Genomic DNA, 19,454 nt, shown 5'->3' with positions numbered 1-19,454 from the left:
GCCCGAGAAGGCCTCTCAACCAAACATAAGAAAGAAAAACGGGCTCGAACCTGCCGCTACTAGTCGATTCCAATAACATTCCTATACCTGCAAAAACAATGTGAGACGACACCACCATGAACTCATCTTGCTCGCGGCGCTGGGAAATGCCACTATCACAAAACAAGCCACCGAGGGACCAAAGACCCCACTGACAAATGGAAACTCTGAAAACCCTCGTCGGTTGTCTCCTCCGAGAACCGAAGATAAGAAAGTCTTTGCTGCCAGAAGCTGAAACCTGTGGCAAGGATCAGGCTTGACCACACACAAATGGGGGTAAAAACTACTAAGAGCAAGTCGACACGCTCTCCAATGACGGCACCAAACCAGACGGGAAGAGGAAGGAAGAATGAGAGGAAGCTTACAGCGTCGCCTTGAAACCGCCATAGACAACGACTCCAACACCGATCTGTAGCAGAGCTTCACGCAAGACCACTAAGTGCTCCGACACACGCCGGGAACACGAGCTACAAACGCAACTGAGTAACCGAATCTCCAGAGCTCTCTGATCTAGGGAAGTTAGAACATTATTACCCTAGACACATGGGAAGAGAAGAGCTGCCGCCACACGACACTGGCCAAGGATCAGAGACAGCCCGAAGGCTGCAGAAGAATCCGACGGCGAGCTCACCTATACCGCCTCCACGCGCAACTGATTCTCCAAGAGGCTAAAAGTGCCCCTTGATAACCCTAAGAGCCGACTTCTAAGGCACAAACAACACCACACACCACGCCACCGCTCCAAAACTCAGCAATCCACACCAGAGCCGGAGCTTCTCACGTGCGACGGCGGCTCCGACGAAACCCTAAGCGCAGAGCGACGAGCAAGGCGGGGAGAGTGAAAGTCTCCGATGAGGAGAAAAAGGGAAACAAGAGAGAAAGAGAGGTGCGGGGGGGGGGGGGGGGGTCACCGCCGGCACCGAGCCGGACACGCACGCACCCGAAACAGACGCCGAGGCAACCCAAAAGTAAATCTATTTTTTGGTCGCGAGAGAGAGAGTTGGTTAGGAGAGAGAAAGTTTCTTTTATGTTAGAGCTACTATTACGTCTCCAATACTTATTATATTCTTTACCCGAAGAGTTGGTACGAGTTCTAGAAGATGATTTTAGATAATGTGTAACTGTATACTTTTTAGGATATCTACACAAATCTAATATTGGATATACGCATGGATATCTTCTTTTTGGTCGTTGCTGTGCACAATATATCTCCTTTTCTTTTTTAAAACATCATAATATATCTGTATTACACGTTTTTTAGAAGGTGTTATCTTCTTCATTTGGTAACTCATAATGGTTGGAGAGTGAAGGCTAGTGGCCCATGTTTTGAGAGAAAGATACTACATAATAAGTTTACCTTTGCGAAGATCTCTGCAACCAGCCCATCTTATGTGTGGACTAGTATTACATCGGCTAGGAAACTACTGCTATTGGGAATCAGACAGAAGATACATTCTAGATACGAGATAAAAGTGTGGGAGGATCCTTGGATTCCCACAACTTCAGCTAGACATGCGCGCCCTCTAGCCCGGGTTCTACACCCGAACATGAGAGTGAGTGACCTTATTGATCAGGAATCAAAGGATTGGGATGTTCGATTACTAGAGGAGTATGTCGCCACTACTGACATACCTTTCATAAGGATTTTGGCCATAAGCTCAACTCATCGACGAGACACATTCTGTTGGAGTTACACTAAAAATGGTCAGTATACAGTTAAATCTGGATATTGGGTGGCTCAGACCTTATTAGAGGAGGAAGAAGAGAAGGAAATTTTGGAACCTAGTATAACTAAGCTTCAAGCCTTTGCTTGGAGGATAAAAGCGCCTAAAAATATATGTCATCTTATATGGCAGTTGTTAACATGTCATGTGGCAATAACGAGGAATTTGATACGGCGTAACATGAGATGTGATAAATACTGTCCATGATGTGGAGAACCAGAAGAATATGTTATTCATGTTATCTTCGAATGCCCGCCAACTTTACAAGCTTGGTTACTATCAACGACACCAACAAACGCAGATATCTTTCCGGTACCGAGCATCTATGCTAATATGGACTACATATTCTAGAGGAAGAACAATATTATTGAGCCAGAATTAGACATGGATCTTTATCCCTGGATAATCTGGTATATTTGAAAGGTCAGAAATGATAAACTTTTCAGAGGAATATATAGAGACCCACTGGAACTAGTTCGATATGCAGAGAGTGAATGTCAAGCTTGGTTCAATAGGAACGAGATAGTGCCACCTACCCCACAAGAGCACAATAATGAGGAATCCCAAGCATTAAGCTTGGATAATATATGTATGATTGATGGGTCATGGACATCCATGTCAAAGTTCAATGGATGTGGATGAGTTTGGATGGATGGCTTAGGAAATGTTTAACTTATGGGGACACAAACTATCCACGGAGAGAGTCTGTCTTGCATTCTGAAGTAGAAGCACTATGATGAGCGATGGAGAGTATGCTCCAGCATTCGACATGTCAGAGTTTTGCGACAGACTGTAAGGATTTGATCGCCATGATTAAAGATCCCCAAGCTTGGTCAAACTTTGCAACTGAACTGGAGAGGATAGAGACTCTGCAAATATGCTTCACAGACTTCAAAATCATTCACATTCCAATTCCAAGAGCGCAAAATCAAATCTCGTATTCTTTAGCTAGGACTGTGATAGGCTAAAACTGAACCATTCCCACTGTCAAGCTAACAGCGATAATTGTAGTAATTTAGATTCATTCCAGATGACCAGTCTACACTTTATTCTTATGAGCTTTCAACTTAGCTAAAACTAAAAATGGGGTTTTGAATTAAGTAGTGACTTGCAAGTAAAGTAAAAGATTTTAAAAGGTTTAGATTCAATATTAAAGATAAGCCGATCTAGGGTTTCTCATCGGGTGTTAAAACTTAGCCAAACATTTATTCAAGCTCGTTGAGAAATGATCTAGAACACGGATCACTTTTAGTAGAATAACCCACTGTCGTGGCGCTATTCCCTTTGCGGTTCGGCCTTGACGCCTAAACTATCGTTTGGATCAAGGGTCGATCGCAAGCTATAGAGATCAAGTCCGATGGGTTCATTGAACACTCTAGTATCTACTTTCGATGACTAGAGATGCTCAGCTCATTCATTCGATATCAGGTAAACTACTACACGGTTAGTGAGTGATTGAGCCTAAGATCTAGCAGTAAGTGAACAGGTTAGGACTAGCATTAAGAACTAGAATGAACGAAGAAACAAAAGAGTTTCTTATTTATGTTTAGCTTCGCGATTAACACCCTAGAACCCTAGACAAGCTAGCCGACTACTCAGCCATAACACAAGACGAACAAGACATGATAACTGAATAATAATGCACGTAAATCAAAGGTAAAACAATGAGGTTCAGGATGATCTTCTCTATCAAGAAGGGGAGCCGTCTCCCCTACAATAGCAATCTCCAAGAATAAGGTCTAGGCAAAAACTAGCGTCCTCCAACAAAATAGATAGGGGCCGCTTTTATATGGAGGCGCCCCTAGACTTCAAAGTCGAGAATCGGCAACTAGGGCAAATCTTTGGAGGATATGGAAACTTCCATAATTATCGAGAACAATCGTCTGGCTGTTCCTGGTAGGATCGACCGTCAGATTGCTCTGCGGATTGTTCTTCGGGAGAAATCTCCAATTCTTGCTCCTTTCTTCATGCCTCTTCCTTTAGCTCTTCAATCTTTTCCAGACCTGAAATGACTCTAAAAAGACTAGATTAACTTGATAAAACAATGAAAACAAGTTAGAAAGCATATACACAATGATGTCAAAAACACCATATATCAATTCCCCAGACTTAGATCCTTGTTTGTCCTCGAACAAGGTAAGTATCAAGAACAGGGAAAAGGTTTGAAAGTGTGGGAACTCTCCTAATCCTCAATAATCATACCTTAACCTCAAATATCTGAACCATATAACCAACCGACTAGGACCACACACTTTTACTAGAACTTTCGCTGATCACTGTTCAAAGACCGGCTCCATACTCTATATCTCAATCCTGAAAATGCACACTTTCTAGACAGAACTCCCTATATTCGTTTTAAAGTGTTGTGATCCTCTTGTCATAGACATCATTCAGGGTAGACGGGCTAGGTATGAACATGCTAATTCTTAGTGAGTCAAAAGAGTGTTTAGGGTTTACCAAATTTTTTGTAGTGGATGCAGGAAATCGCGCAAAATAGCAAGAGAGGATGGATGCATTGGCGTCCACAACCCCTCACTCGTTTTGCTGACTTCTGGAGCTATCGCTTTGACTGTTCTTCTGCTCCCTATTATTGGTACCAACTCTCCTTGTTCTAGTTATGACCGAGTCAACTCAAAAGGGCATCTGACCGACTTAGTCCTCCTTCTCTATCGATGATCTCATATAAAATGGTAAATATACATATATCTCTCTTTTCTTTCTTTTTTTTTTTTTTTAACTGGATAACTGATGAGATCATAGATGATGAAGTGACAGAGAATGAGATAATACATGGAATGATCGGTGCCCTATGGTCGTTCTTCTTTGTTCTCGACTGACTGCTCTTCTGATTGTTCTGGAGCTGGTTGTTCCTGATTGTTCTAATTGTTCTTGCAGCGATTACGAGTAAGAGGCTGCATCGATCCTTTTCTCTCCAACCTTTTTGCACATATCTGCACATATGAAACTGAAGAATAGAATGCATGAAGGCGAAATAAAGGCTTAGGTACAAGGTGGGTACTAGCTAAAAATGAACTAGCCACTCAGGATCAACAAGATTGGTAAAAAGAGTAAGAAGTCCTGAGTGTAAGTCTCTTTTCCCTGATCTAATGCCAATAACAAGAGGAATTTTCAGTCAAAATTAGGTTCAAGTTAGATGGAGTTAAGTCGGCCCAGTGTAAGCTGATCGGTTGAAAAGTTCTGGAGAGTCAGGTGAAATAAGTCAGGGCTGTTCCAGGTCCAAGTGTGGGTCTTTCGTCGCTGCTAAGGTCACTGAATAAGAATGTTAGAGCACGAGGTGGTTAAAAGATCATCACAAAATAGGGTCCTAATTCCCACAAGAGTTTGGACTGACTCAATGAAACACAAAGACTGACTCAAACATAAAAAACAAAAGAGATTAGTTTCACACAATCACCTCCCCCAGACTTAGTTCACACCATCCCTGGTTGCGATGTGGGGCTAAGTGGGGAAGTGGGGTAGTTACCTTAAATAGGCAAACCCTAACCACTTCCTCTTCTCTTTTTTATATATATATTTTTTTTATGTGTCAAAACTTACCTGGAAGAGCAGCTATTCTCCAGCGAGAGCAGTCCATGGACTGTTCCTCCGAGAGTCTTCGATTTTATTTTTCCTATAACAGAAATAAAAACAAAATGGAACAAAATATGAAAAGAAAAACATATTTACACTTACCAGTGGGTTACCTCCCACCAAGCGCTCGATTTAAGTCACTAGCTTGACTTTGATCAGCCTATTAAGCTGGGGATGGATCGCCTAAGGGAATTTCTTCCCCTGCTGCAATTGTCGTATCAGCTAGGTATGGCTTAAGACGCTGACCATTTACGACGAACTCCCCTCCATTCAGATCCAGTAGGACCACGGCTCCATATGGTCCGACCTCCTTGACAGTAAACGGTCCGGACCACCTGGATTTTGGCTTCCCAGGGAAGAGCTTCAGCTTGGAGTTGAAAAGCAAGACTCAATCATTTGGTTCGAAGCTTCTGCAGATGATCCGCTTATCATGATAGGCTTTGGTCTTTTCCTTGTAGACCTTCTTGCTTTTATAAGTCAGGTGCCTGATCTCTTCAAGTTCATGAATCTGAATGGAACGCCTCTCCTTGGCTGATTTGATATCGAAGTTGAGTAGTTTGACAGCCCATGCCGCCTTGTACTCGAGTTCCACAGGGAGGTGACATGCTTTGCCATAGACCAGATGATATGGAGTGGTCCCTAATGGCGTTTTGTAGGCTGTTATGTAGGCCCATAGCGCATCATCTAACTTTAAAGACCAGTCCTTGCGTGTAGTTCCGACTGTTTTCTGCAGGATGCTCTTGATCTCCCTATTAGACACTTCCACTTGGCCACTTGTATGGGGGGTGGTATGCCGTAGCAACTTTGTGCTTGACACCGTTCTTCTTCAAGAGCCCTTGGAAGACCTTGTTGATGAAGTGTGTACCTCCGTCGCTTATGACACCTCGAGGTACTTTAAACCGAGGAAAAATGATGGTTTTAAACATTTTGGTTACAACCCGCGTGTCATTAGTGGGAGTTGCGATTGCCTCTCCCACTTGGAAATGTAATCCACTGCCACTAGAATGTACTCGTTCTTGCACGATGGTGGGAATGGTCCCATGAAGTCGATCCCCCAACAGTCGAACACTTCGATCTCGAGTATGAAGTTCTTGGGCATCTCGTTCCGCTTGCTAATGTTCCCTTGTATTTGGCATGAAATGCACTTGGAGATGAAAGCATGGGCATCTCGGTACATTGTTGGCCACCAGAAACCAGCTTGCAAGATCTTGGAGACGGTCTTGAATGTTGCAAAGTGACCGACATAAGAAGAACCATGGCAATGAAGCAAGATTTCCGGAATTTCAGCTTCCGGAACACAGCGTCGGAACACTCCATCTTTGCAGTGTCGATACAAGAACGTTTCATCCCAAAAGTAGAGTTTTGCATCCCTTAGAAATTTTCGCTTCTCATTCCCAGTAAACTCAACCGGTTCTTTCTCTGCTGCTAAGAAATTAGCTATCTCAGCGAACCACGGTGTGTGGGAGTACCTTTTTTTTATAGCCGCAACAAAGTGTTCCTGGTCGGCGGAACAATCCGTAGAACAATCAGAGAAGCTTACCACGGAACAATCAGCAGAACAGTCTGTGGCGTGAGTATCTGGGCTGTTCTCGGCATACAGACCAATCGAGTAGACTTGTTCTTCAGGGAGACTATCATCAAGAACAGTCTCGTCGTCGATCTTCATTCTAGACAAATGGTCAGTGACTCCATTCTCAATCCATTTTTTGTCTTTGATCTCAAGGTCGAATTCCTGGAGTAGGAGGATCCATCGGAGCAGGCGCAGTTTGGCATCTTTCTTTGTCAGCAAGTACTTCAGAGCTGCATGATCTATGTGCACTATCACTTTAGATCCTACTAGGTAGGACCTAAATTTCTCGAAGGCGTAGACTATGGCCAGAAGCTCCTTCTCCGTTGTCGCATATCGGCATTGGGCTTCATCCTTCGTCCTGCTCGTGTAGTAGATCACATGCAGTTTCTTATCCATTCTCTGTCCCAGCACTGCTCCTACCGCGAAATCACTAGCATCTATCATGATCTCGAAGGGTAAGTCCCAGTCCGAAGGCTGAACAACTGGTGCACTGATTAAGGCTCCTTTGATCTAGTGGAATGCCGTTAAACATTCGCTGTCAAACTCGAATCTGGTATCCCTGCAGAGCAGTCTCGTGAGTGGTCTTGCGATCATTGAGAAATCCTTTATGAATCTCCTGTAAAAACCTGCGTGCCCCAGGAAGCTCCTTATTCCCTTGACTGATGTTGGTGACTGCAAACTCATCATGACTTCAATCTTTGCCTTGTCGACCTCGATCCCCTTTTCAGAGATCTTGTGCACAAGAACAATCCCATCCTTAACCATGAAGTGGCACTTCTCCTAGTTCAGCACTAGATCCTTCTCCTCACAGCGCTGCAGGACCCTGCACATGTTTTTTAAACAAACAGTAAAAGAGCTTCCATAGACACTGAAATCGTCCATGAAAACCTCCATTATATCCTCAATCAGGTTAGTGAAAATAGACATCATGCAACGTTGAAATGTTGCAGGAGCATTGCACAAGCTGAATGGCATTCTTCTGTATGCAAACGTACCGTATGGGCACGTGAACGTCGTCTTCTCCTGATCATCCGGGTGGACAGGGATCTGAAAGAAACCTGATTAACCATCTAAAAAGCAATAGTATGGGTGGTTAACTAATCGTTCAAGCATCTGATCAATGAAAGGCAATGGAAAGTGATCCTTGCGAGTCGCAGCATTCAATTTGCGAAAATCTATGCACATGCGACGTCCAGTTACTGTTCGAGTAGGGATCTGTTCATTCTTCTCATTTGTTATGACAATTATTCCAACCTTCTTAGGAAGTACATGAACAGGGCTAACCCAGTTACTATCAGAGATGGCATAAATCACACAAACCTCTAGAAGTTTCATTATCTCTTTCTTTACAACATCTTTAAGATTTGGATTTAACCTCCTATGATGCTCTATAGAAGTCATCGATTCATCTTCTAGGTGTATTATATGCATGCAAAGATCAGGTGAAATGCCATGAATGTCAGCTAGTGAATAACCTAATGCCTTACGGTATTTTCTCAGCTCACAAAGGAGTTTAGATGTTTCCACATTGTCCAGTTCAGAATTCACAATAACAGGATAAGTAGAATTTGGCCCTAAGAACGCGTACCTGAGCCCCATAGGGAGGGATTTGAACTCGATCTTTGGAGCTTTCAGTTCGCTCCATGGATCGTCATGAGGCGTGCTCAGCTTAGTAGCGCCCTTCGAAGCGAATGCTCCAGAGGTATCGCTCTGATTGCTCTCGTCTTTCTCCCCCAGACTTAGATAGGTTACAAGTCTCTCCATGCTTTTGGCTGAGTCAAGCATCATATCATAGTCGTCCGCGTCCACGCTCATGACATTGTGCTCTGTCGCAGAGCGGATCAGAGCTAGCTCGAGCGGATCGTCGGTAAGGATCTCCTCGATCATCCCTTCTTGAGGGAGTAGCGCCTGATTGTTAGACTCAATGGTGTATGTCTGCGCATCTAGCATCGGTTTCTTCAGCAATTTGTTCATTTCGAACTTCATCGCAATGTCTCCTAGGTGAAGATCAATCCTCCCTTGCCAAACATCAATGATCGCACCAGCTGTGCACAAGAAGGGACATCCCAGGATGAGTGGATCTCTCGGTTCTTCTTCAAATTCCAGAACCACAAAATCTGTAGGAACAAAAGTGTTCCCCACTCGGACATGAAGATCTTCCAGAATACCCACCTGTGACTTGACTGATCTGTCGGCGAACACAAGGGAGAGTCTTGTCGATTTGAAGTTTGTGAAGCCCAGTCGTTTTGCCACAGAGTAAGGCATGAGATTGACGCTGGAACCCAGATCGCATAGAGAACAGGCGAATACAGTTCTCCTGATTTGTATGGAGAGAACAAACTTGCTTGGAACCATCAGTAGCTCACTGTCTCCAGTCACCTTACCAGAGATCAAACTGCGCATAGAAGGGATCATTTGTATCGCATCTACAAGAGGTAATTTGATAGTTAGATCTTCCAGCATCTTTTTACACTTGGTCTACTCCGGATCCTTGCGTGACGTCTTTGCTGGAACAGGATATGGAACCTTGGGGGTGTATTCGCGTAGAGGAACAGGCTCAACTGGTGGAGCGACAGGTGTCAGATTAGTCTCAGCAGACTGTTCTGGTTCCTCGTCAGATAAAGGAAGTGCTTCAGATCTTGGTTGCTCACCCTCTTTCTGCTTACCCTTTTCCGCTGCTGACAACTTCTTGGGAATTGTATCCGGTAGGTTTCTTCCACTCCTTAGTGCTACAGCATTGCATTCTTTAGGATTCTTGTCGGTCTTTCCAGGTAGAGTACCTTGCTGCCTCTTGACGCTCTCAGCTGTCTGTGCGATCTGAACATCCATCTGGCGCATATGGCTGGCTACGTTATCATATTTGGTACTCAGGTCATTGAACATGTGGTTCATCCTGGAGTTGATGTCCGTGGTGACTTGATTCATCGTTTTCCCTTGAATCTGTTGACCCTGGAGCAGCTGCTGCATCATCTTTGCTAGACCTTTTATTTCATCTTGCGGAGCAGTTGTAGGCGAAGGAGTGGTCGGTTGAGCAGTTTACTGTTTCTGGTTCTGGAACTGGTTATGCTCACTTGGCTCAGGACATATGTTCTTCCCTGATATGGTTTCTGATAGCCGCTGTTCTGCCCTTGACTGTTCTGAGCGTTGTCAACCGGATTGTCAGCCTTGGAATATGAAAAGAGATGAGGATTGTTCCTAACGTTAGGGTTCGGGTGGTAGTTCTTGTACTGCCATCCTTGTCCATTGACGTAGCTCACTTCTTGTTGGTCATCCACGGTGTTGTCTTCCTCAGTTGTAGTGTCTGAAACATTGTTCTCTGATGCAGTTTCCTCCATGATGAACACTTGGCTCTGATTACATTTCAATAGTTGGTCAACCTTAGCCGTAAGGTCGTCTGTGCTGTTTACGCTTTTGGAGCGATCATGTTCCTTGTTCTTGTTGAGGGAGCTGGACGCCATATTTTCGATCAGTGCGAATGCGCCTAGTGTTGTTTGTGTCATGAAATCCCCATTGCTCGAGGAATCCAGAGCATTGCGAAATTCATAGCTCACTCCATCATAGAACATTTCCAGAATATAGTCATCCTCAAACCCATGGTGAGGGCACTCCCTTCGGTATTCCTTGTAACGTTCCCAAGCATCATAGAAAGGTTCGTCGGTCTTTTGCTTGAAATTCAAGATCTTATGCCTTAGAGCTGCGGTTTTGGACTTCGTATAGAAGTGGCTCAAGAACGCCACTCTGACTTGTTCCCATGTAGTGAGCGTACCGGTTGGGAGCGAGTCGAGCCAACGAGCTGCTTTCCCTTCCAAGGAGAATGGGAACAACGTGCACTTGATGTAATCTGGTGGCACTCCATTCGCGCGAGAGAAGTTGCAGACTCTCTCAAAATTCTCAATGTGGTCCAAAGGGATTTCAGCTGCGAGACCGTTGAACGTTTTCTTCTGCACCAAGCTGATCAAAGCGAGTTTGATTTTATAGTCCTGTCTAGTGCAGGGAGGCGGATTGATTGCGGAGCGAGTGGTGGGGAACTTACGCGGAAGGTTCCGCTCTCCGATGGGAGCGCCTTGTTGCTCGACTTGCTGAGCAGCTAGGTCGGCGGCTGCTTGGCGAGCAGCCTCTTGTGTGTTGATTGTCTGTTGCATCTGCTGCATCTGTTGTTGCATGAGCGCCATTGCAGCAGTGAGATCGTCTTGGCCTCCGTGATCAACCATTGTGTTATTAGTAGGCTGCGGTTGTTGTCTGTTCTGTCTTTCTAATCTTGCGAGCTCCTCGTTACTGAGCGTGAATAATGGTCCTTGTGCATTGCTCCGAGTATGTCTACTGGTCATGCACCTGGATCATCAGCTGGAACAAAGAGAGAAAAGCAAGTTAGATGCTTTAGACTAAGTATAGAACTGAAAAACAAAGGTAAAATATCTGGTCCCCGTCGCAACGGCGCCAAAACTTGATACACTAAAACTGAACATTTCCTACTGTCAAGTTAACAATGATAATTGTAGTAATTTAGATTCATTTCAGAGGACCAGTCTACACTTTATTCTTATGAGCTTTCAACTTAGCTAAAACTAAAAATGGGGTTTTGAATTAAGTAGTGACTTGCAAGTAAAATAAAAGATTTTAAAAGGTTTAGATTCGATATTAAAGATAAGCCGATCTAGGGTTTCCCATCGGGTGTTAAAACTTAGCCAAACATTTATTCAAGCTCGTTGAGACATGATCTAGAACACGGATCACTCTTAGTAGAACAACCCACTGTCATGGCGCTGTTCCCTTTGCGGTTCGACATTGACGCCTAAACTGTCATTTGGATCAAGGGTCGATCGCAAGTTATAGAGATCAAGTCCGATGGGTTCACTAAACACTCTAGTATCTACTTTTGCTGACTAGAGATGCTCAGCTCATTCATTCGATATCATGTAAACTACTACACGGTTAGTGAGTGATTGAGCCTAAGATCTACCAGTAAGTGATCAGGTTAGGACTAGCATTAAGAACTAGAATGAACGAAGAAACAAAAGAGTTGCTTATTTATGTTTATCCTCACGATTAACACCCTAGAACCCTAGACAAGCTAGCCGACTACTCAGCCATAACACAAGACGAACAAGACATGATAACTGAATAATACTGCATGTAAATCAAAGGTATTCAGGATGATCTTCTCTGTCAAGAAGAGGAGCCGTCTCCCTTACAATAGCAATATCCAAGAATAAGGTCTAGGTCTCTTGCAAAAACTAGCGTCCCTCCAATAAAATAGATAGGGGCCGCATTTATATGGAGGTGCCCCTAGATTTCAAAGTCGAGAATCGGCAACTAGGGCAAATCTTTGGATGACATGGAAACTTCCATAATTATCGAGAACAATCGTCTGGCTGTTCCTGGTAGGATCGACCGCCAGACTGCTCCGCGGATTATTCTTCGGGAGAAATCTCCAATTCTTGCTTCTTTTTTCATGCCTCTTCCTTTAGCTCTTCAATCTTCTCCCGACCTGAAATGACTCTAAAAAAACTACACTAACTCGATAAAACAATGAAAAAAAGTTAGAAAGCATATATACTATGATGTCAAAAACACTATATATCAGACTGCAAGGTCTTTCTATAAAAATCTACGTTTTATTGGTTGTTCTATTTCGATCTAGTTACGAAGGTCACCTCAAATTTGAGTAATAATTGAATAGCTTTTTGATGTAAAAAAAAACAAAACAAAAGAAGTAACAAAAACTATACCGGTCTTCGCTCTCTAACCGTTATGAGTTACAAAATGAAGAAGCTAACACCTTCTAAAAAAACGTGTAATCACGATATATTATGATGTTTCAAAAAGAAGCTAACAACATCTATATAGTGATTACGAAGCTGGTAGCTTCCAAAAAGATGATTCAACGAAATTTGTGATTAACCAATATTCCCTCTGTTTTCTTTTAATTGTAAGTAGTTTACGTAAAATTTGTTTGTTTCAAAATATAAGTAGTTTTCATAAATTTAAGTAACTTTTACCTTTATTGGATATAGTATGACCAATCAAATAATATATATTTATTCATGATTGATTTAACTACACTTAATTTATATATCAAATTCTACTTTTAAAAAAATTAATAACTTTCTTAATATTTGTGCATTCACCTAAAAATATCTATATAAAAAAAACATAAGGAATATTATATTCAGGGCATTCAACATTTTTTTTTGTTAATTCAGTTTTCTTTACCACAAAAATATTGTTTGACAACTTTTAGTATGTTGTTTCATCAACTCATCTACAACATTTAAAATAAAAGTATTATTCTGCACTTCTATTTTTTTTTTGTCCAACCAATATTATACTGCACTTCTAATATGTATTAAAAAAGACGCTACCTTTTTCTGTATATGCTATGACATCATCTGTTTTTCTGTGCATATGCAATGGTCGAGGCCCCCAATGGAAGAATTGTCCAAAAGCGACCATGTCAAGGCCTAATCAAAACAATGTCCACTCAAACATTTTTTAGTTACTTGGTCTTAGATATTGTCGTAGGCCCAGTCGGAAAGCATAAGGGATAGTCATGGTAGACAATTCTATCTTAGGCTGAAAAACCCTTAACTCGACCATCACCAAATTGGTATCAACCTGTTTTTTTTTTCACTTGATCTGTGAAATGCCCACCAATCTTCAAATTAAGCTCCGGTCCATCTTGTTTCATTCCAAGCTTTTCTGTCGACCTATTGACACGATGTAGCCATCGCTGAGTCCATCGGCTACTTCATCTTCGACGCTAGTCATATTATCCGTTTTTCTTTTAAGATGATTTTTTCTCAAATTCAAATCGTCTGCAATGAAAGAATCAAGTCAGATATGTTGAGTGTAGAGGTGAACAAGTATTTATTTTTTATTTTTTATTTTTGACAGCGAACAAGTATCTATTTGGAAGGTCTATTTTATAGGAATTATTGTTGATCCATTCCAAAATTTGGACTTCCTTTGATTTTTTTTTTAAATTATGTTTGTACGGGCAATATTATGTACTTCGCCTAGGAGTCCTTGGTCAAACAACATCCAAATAAATTGTGAGTGGCGATAGACTGAAGTTATAAAATATATCAATTCAATTATTTCTTTACGAATATTAGATATTTATTTCTTTGTTATTCTAATTCAACAATTCTATATTGACTATGACAAAAATATCTTATTTCCTTTTCTTAGAAAGTCGCAAGTTATCTACATAGTATACAATTTCAGACAGAAAACTTATAGTTGTCTCAAAAGTTTACTTATTTGTATTTGAATCTTTGGTATGAAAATTATTTTATATTGGACAAGCATTTGACCTGCTTTATTGTGATACAATTTTTTTGTTTAATACATAGATATTGAAAGCATTCCCAAGAATATAGAGATAAAACTAAGGTTGAAAAAAAATATGAACAAAAAAAATCAAATTGAACATGTCCATAATAAAACAGTCAAATGCTTGTCCAATATATTATCATTCTCGACCCAAAGATTCAAATACGAATAAGTAACTTGTGATACAGATTATACTTTGTAGATAACTTGTGACTTTCTAAGGAAAGGAAATATAATAATCGGTTATACTCAATATAGAATTGTTGAATTAAAATAAACATAGATGTTGAAGCATTCCGAAGAATATAGAACTAAGGTTGATTTTCTTTTTTGAAAATAAACATGTATGTGTGTATGTGTGTGTATTTTTGCGATAATGATTTAGATAATGCGTCGTTGTATATTTTTGGGATATATGTTGGTTATGGTTATGGTTATGAATACTAATATGTTGGTTATGGTCGATGGTCACTTCACATTATATATCTTTATTACAAGTTTGTTAAATAAGATCTGAGCTGTCTTCATTCTGAAACTCATAACGGTGGGAGAGTAAAGGCTACTATAGTTTTTTTTGGCTACTATAGTTTTGTTATTTCTCTATTTTGTTAAACTCACTTTCTTTTACCAGAAAAACTGGTTGACAACTTTTAATATACTGTTTTATCAACTCGTTTACAGCATTTAGGTCAAACTATTATACTGCATTTATACAAAAAAAGGAATAGTATTTCTGTATTTTCTATCTACAATTTTTGTTAGTATCATTTGTTTTTTTTTCTGTGCATATGCAATGGTCGAGACCCAGTGGAAGCAACGCTCTAAAGCGACCATGGCGAGGCCTAGTTAATACAATGTTCAAAAGATAAGAGGTCCGGTGAAGAAGCCCAATATCTAGAAAGTTTATAAGTAATGTCTAGATTCCTCTAGCAAAGAGAGACCAGTTGAATAGAGAACCAAAGTTGTAGTCGCTTGCCATTTGGCTAGGCGGAGATGGAATCTAGGTTTTAAGCCGTATTAAAAAATTGGGGAGGGGACTAGACGACTAGTCGTCAATATCCCCTTTGGAATTTGTTGGGTTTCAGCTTAGATACCCTTCAGATTAAACAAAAAAGAAAAGTATCGCTCGTTGTGTACATGTGTATATGTGACTCTGTGGTGCCAGATGTTTCGCTCTCACCAAGTTTCGTAAGTCAGAGACGGTTTGGCGAGGGCCATCAATGTGGATAAGTCAATACTTAATTTTCCATGTCTATACATCAGTTTTGACATTTTACAAACTTTTTTTTTTTTTGAGAAAGGGCTTGACATTTTACAAAGGGCCCTTTTACAAACTCTTTGACAAAGTCTTTCATGCATGCTCATTCCATGTCGATCATTTTGACATTTGGCAGATTTCACCTCGAAACCCTAATTGACTCATGTGCCCATCGAATTTTGGAAAATGAAGTTGAAATTCAGATAGTTTATTACTCCCTCCGTATTTTTTTACATGACGTTCTATAACTTTTACACAAATTAAGGCACTTGCTACAAAGTCATTTCTATCCTTCATCATCAATTGACCATCATCTCTCGTAACACATTATTGCACATTGAAACTCGAGTTTGTTGACTAGAAATAATAACATGAGGGTAAATAAAGTCATATCTTATCATATTATGCATAGTGTTTTGAAAACGTCAAATATAACGAGACAAGAAAAAGAGTCTAAAACGTCATGTAAAAAAATACAGAGGGAGTATAAATTTCTATTTTATTCTTTAGGTTGAAAATATGTAAATCTGATAATTTTCTTATGGTGAGTGGTCACCGTTAGGGATGTGCACGGATCGAATAATACCATAATTTTCAGTATTTTTGATTTGATTCGTACTTTACAGATATTTGACTTTTCGATTTGCTTTACTTCGGAGAAATACAGATATCTGGTTTTCTGGATATCCATAATTTTTTGAATATACGCAAATATTTACGGATATTTACGGATATCTCAAATGCACTTTATTTAATACAAGTAAATGTAGAAAAAATAATACAAATTTGTTTTCCAAAAATACATTTTACATATTATAAAATAATAAAAATAAAAATTAGGAAACTATATGTTCCATCAATTTTTAAAATTAATCTATTTTTAATAAAACACAAAATTTTAGAAAAATGTAGTTTTTATAAAGATTTATATTCCTTTATTAATTTACTACGTTTATAAGTAGTTTTATAAATAAAAATTAATAAATGATACGTTAAAATAATAATTATAAGAAAATTATACATTTAAGAATTTATACTTAAATATATATGCATCTACTTGTATGAAAGTCGGAGTGGATCGGATATCCGGCTCTAAATTTTTTAGCATTTTTGATTTGCTTGTTTTAAACGGATATTGACTTTTAATATTTGTTTTGCTTGGATGACTTACGGATATCCAGATTTTCCGGATCGAATCGAAACGAATAACGATTCGAATCAAATTTAACGGATAAAATGTCCAGCCCTAGTTACCATTAGTTTTCATGGAGTAAATCCTATAAATAAAAAAGTTAGCCACATTTCTTTTTATTAACGTTGAAGTTATATATTAAAAAAACGTTGAAGTTATAGTTTTTTGTCCATAATTTCCACCAGACCCACAATTTGTTTTTAGAACATTTGATTTTAAATAATCTTAGTGGTGGGCATGAATCGGATATCGAATTTTTGGAGGTATTTGTGATCCGATCCGTTTCGTCCAAATAATAAATTATCCGGTTTGATTCGATTCGTAGTTATCCGGATATTTGGTATCCCGGATATCCGTAAAATTTTAGGTTTTTGACCAAATTTTCGATTTGATCCTTAAAGATAAATAAATAATCAAAAATAAAAAGAATTTAAATTTTTTATAAATAATAATATTTTATTACAAAAAATTAAAAGTTATTTACTTTTTAAAATTCTAATAACTAATTTAATAAATATGGTAAATAAAAAACTGTAAAACTCATATATAATATAATATTTTTATAACTTTTATATCATTCTTTAAATATATGTATATATATGAATATAACTTGATTGGATATCCGTTTCTAGAAATATAAGTATTTGTGATTTGTTTCGACTCTAACGGATATTGCATATCAGTATTTGTTTTTCTTCAAAGAATTACAGATATCCAGATTTTTTTGTTCGAATCAAAATGGATAACAAATCGAATCAAAATTTATGGATATTTTTCCTAGTCCTAAAAGTTAGGGTTGTTCAGACACTTCGGTAAATCTAGAGTTGGTTTGTTACATTTTCTGTTATTATAAGAAATAAACAAAAATAATTATTTAGTATGTGCATACCTCACATTATAAGAAATAAATAAATAAATAGTAAAAAATAAACACAAAAGAGTGGTCAGAAATTCATAAAAAAATAGATAATTATTTTTTGACCATTTTCTGACTATTTATTTTGACGATATTTCTGACCTTTTAATATGGTCGATAAATTTTGACCACTTTCGGACAAAAATCAATTTCTGACGGAGCTTTTTTGACGATTTTATTTAGTAAAACATTTGTTAAAATAGAGTGTTTTGACCATTTTTAATGAAAATAAAGGTAAAATTAAATTATTTCCTGTAGTGAATCTTATCGCTCGTTTCTAGTGGATTTTAGGGGTGGACACTTCAGTTATTTTCTCGGTTCGGTTCAGGTTGGTTAGTTCGGTTCTAGTATTTTTTCAACAGAAGTAAACCATAGTTAGTTTGGTTCGGTTTGTGTTCGGTTCGATTTGTATTCGGTTTGATATATATTCAGTTCGGTTTATTTTTTGAATCGGTTTAATTAGATTCTTTTTAGTTTATTTTTTCTAAGAGAAATTATGTTACAACATAAATTATGTAAACATAAACTATGTGAACTAAATTAAATATAAAACTCAAACAAAAACCTTTAAAAAGTCAGAAAAAGTATACATAAGAATTAAAACAAATGAAAGTTAACTAAAGAAAAAAAAAACAACATCATTGAAATTAAAAAGCCTCCAATGAATGAAATATTTTAAAGCAAATATTTTGATGATTACATATTAGGTTAGAAGAATATATGTTAATCAATAAAAAATAGAAAATATGTGGTTTAATATTATAATTTTAGTATATTGGTATTGCTAATATTTTTAATTTAAATAATTACAAAAACACATCGGTTTCTCGATTCGGTTTGGTTTAAAACTGAACCAAACTGAACCATTCGGGTTGGAGAAATATTCAACTCAATGGTTTGAAATAGACTTTGGTTCGGTTTGAATCGGTTTCGGTTCGGTTGGTTCGGTTTAATTGGGTTCGGTTCGGGTTTTTTGTCCAACCCTAGATTTTACTATATCGTGCTATATATGTGATCGTCGTCATAAGTGTGAATCAGGTACTCTTCAGTATCAATATGTAACTTAAATGTTGTCAAACTTATATCTTTAGAACACTCAGTTTGTATTAAAAGTAGTTAAATACAACTTTCCTTTTGTTCCATGTCCGAAAATTATACACAATAACCTATTCTATAAATTAATACTCGATAAACTAATAATTTATATAAATTAATAAATTTCGCTGGTCCCAACTTGGGTTGATTCAAATTTGACATAAATCGATAAAATAATAAGATAATAATTTTTTTAGAAAATTCTATGTAAATATAGGGTCCCATTAAATTATAAATTAATAATTTATATATATACATATTTTATATAAGTGATAACCTATTATTATATTTTTTAATACTCACAATGTTATTATCTTTATATTTTCTTAAGACTTAATATATTTTTGATGAGATTTAGTAATATTATATCTAAAACCACATTTAAATTCTATGCAATATATATTATTTACACAAAATAATATAATAAAATTAATATAAATGTCAAATTTCAAAAAATAACAGTTAATGTTTATACACTAAAAATCAAATATTTTTCTTATCTTAGAATAAATCTATCTTAAAATAAGAAATCTAAATAAAGAAACTTTTGTAAATTAATATCTCTATAAATTAATAAATTTCAAAGTCTCAACATTATTAATTTATAGAGGTTCTACCGTATTGAAGTTCAGTTTCTTCGGTTACGATATTTATATAGTTGTGTCATTAATTTACATTTTGCCATTTATTAATTAAATTTTCGGAAAATTGCTTTAATTATTCTGTTGTTGACT

General features: G+C 38.2%; 1 non-coding gene across 1 annotated transcript; it reads left to right on the top strand.

Annotated features, from left to right (window-relative positions):
• Positions 1-10,512: 10,512 nt before the first annotated feature.
• On the top strand, positions 10,513-10,619 carry LOC125589391. Its single transcript, XR_007325584.1, has one exon. It is a non-coding gene; the product is annotated as a small nucleolar RNA R71 (small nucleolar RNA).
• Positions 10,620-19,454: the final 8,835 nt, after the last annotated feature.

This window comes from Brassica napus, chromosome C6, assembly GCF_020379485.1.
Source record: "Brassica napus cultivar Da-Ae chromosome C6, Da-Ae, whole genome shotgun sequence".
Classification (NCBI taxonomy): domain Eukaryota; kingdom Viridiplantae; phylum Streptophyta; class Magnoliopsida; order Brassicales; family Brassicaceae; genus Brassica; species Brassica napus.
Note: the sequence above shows the minus strand (reverse complement) of the source record. Positions and strands in the feature narration are given on the sequence as shown.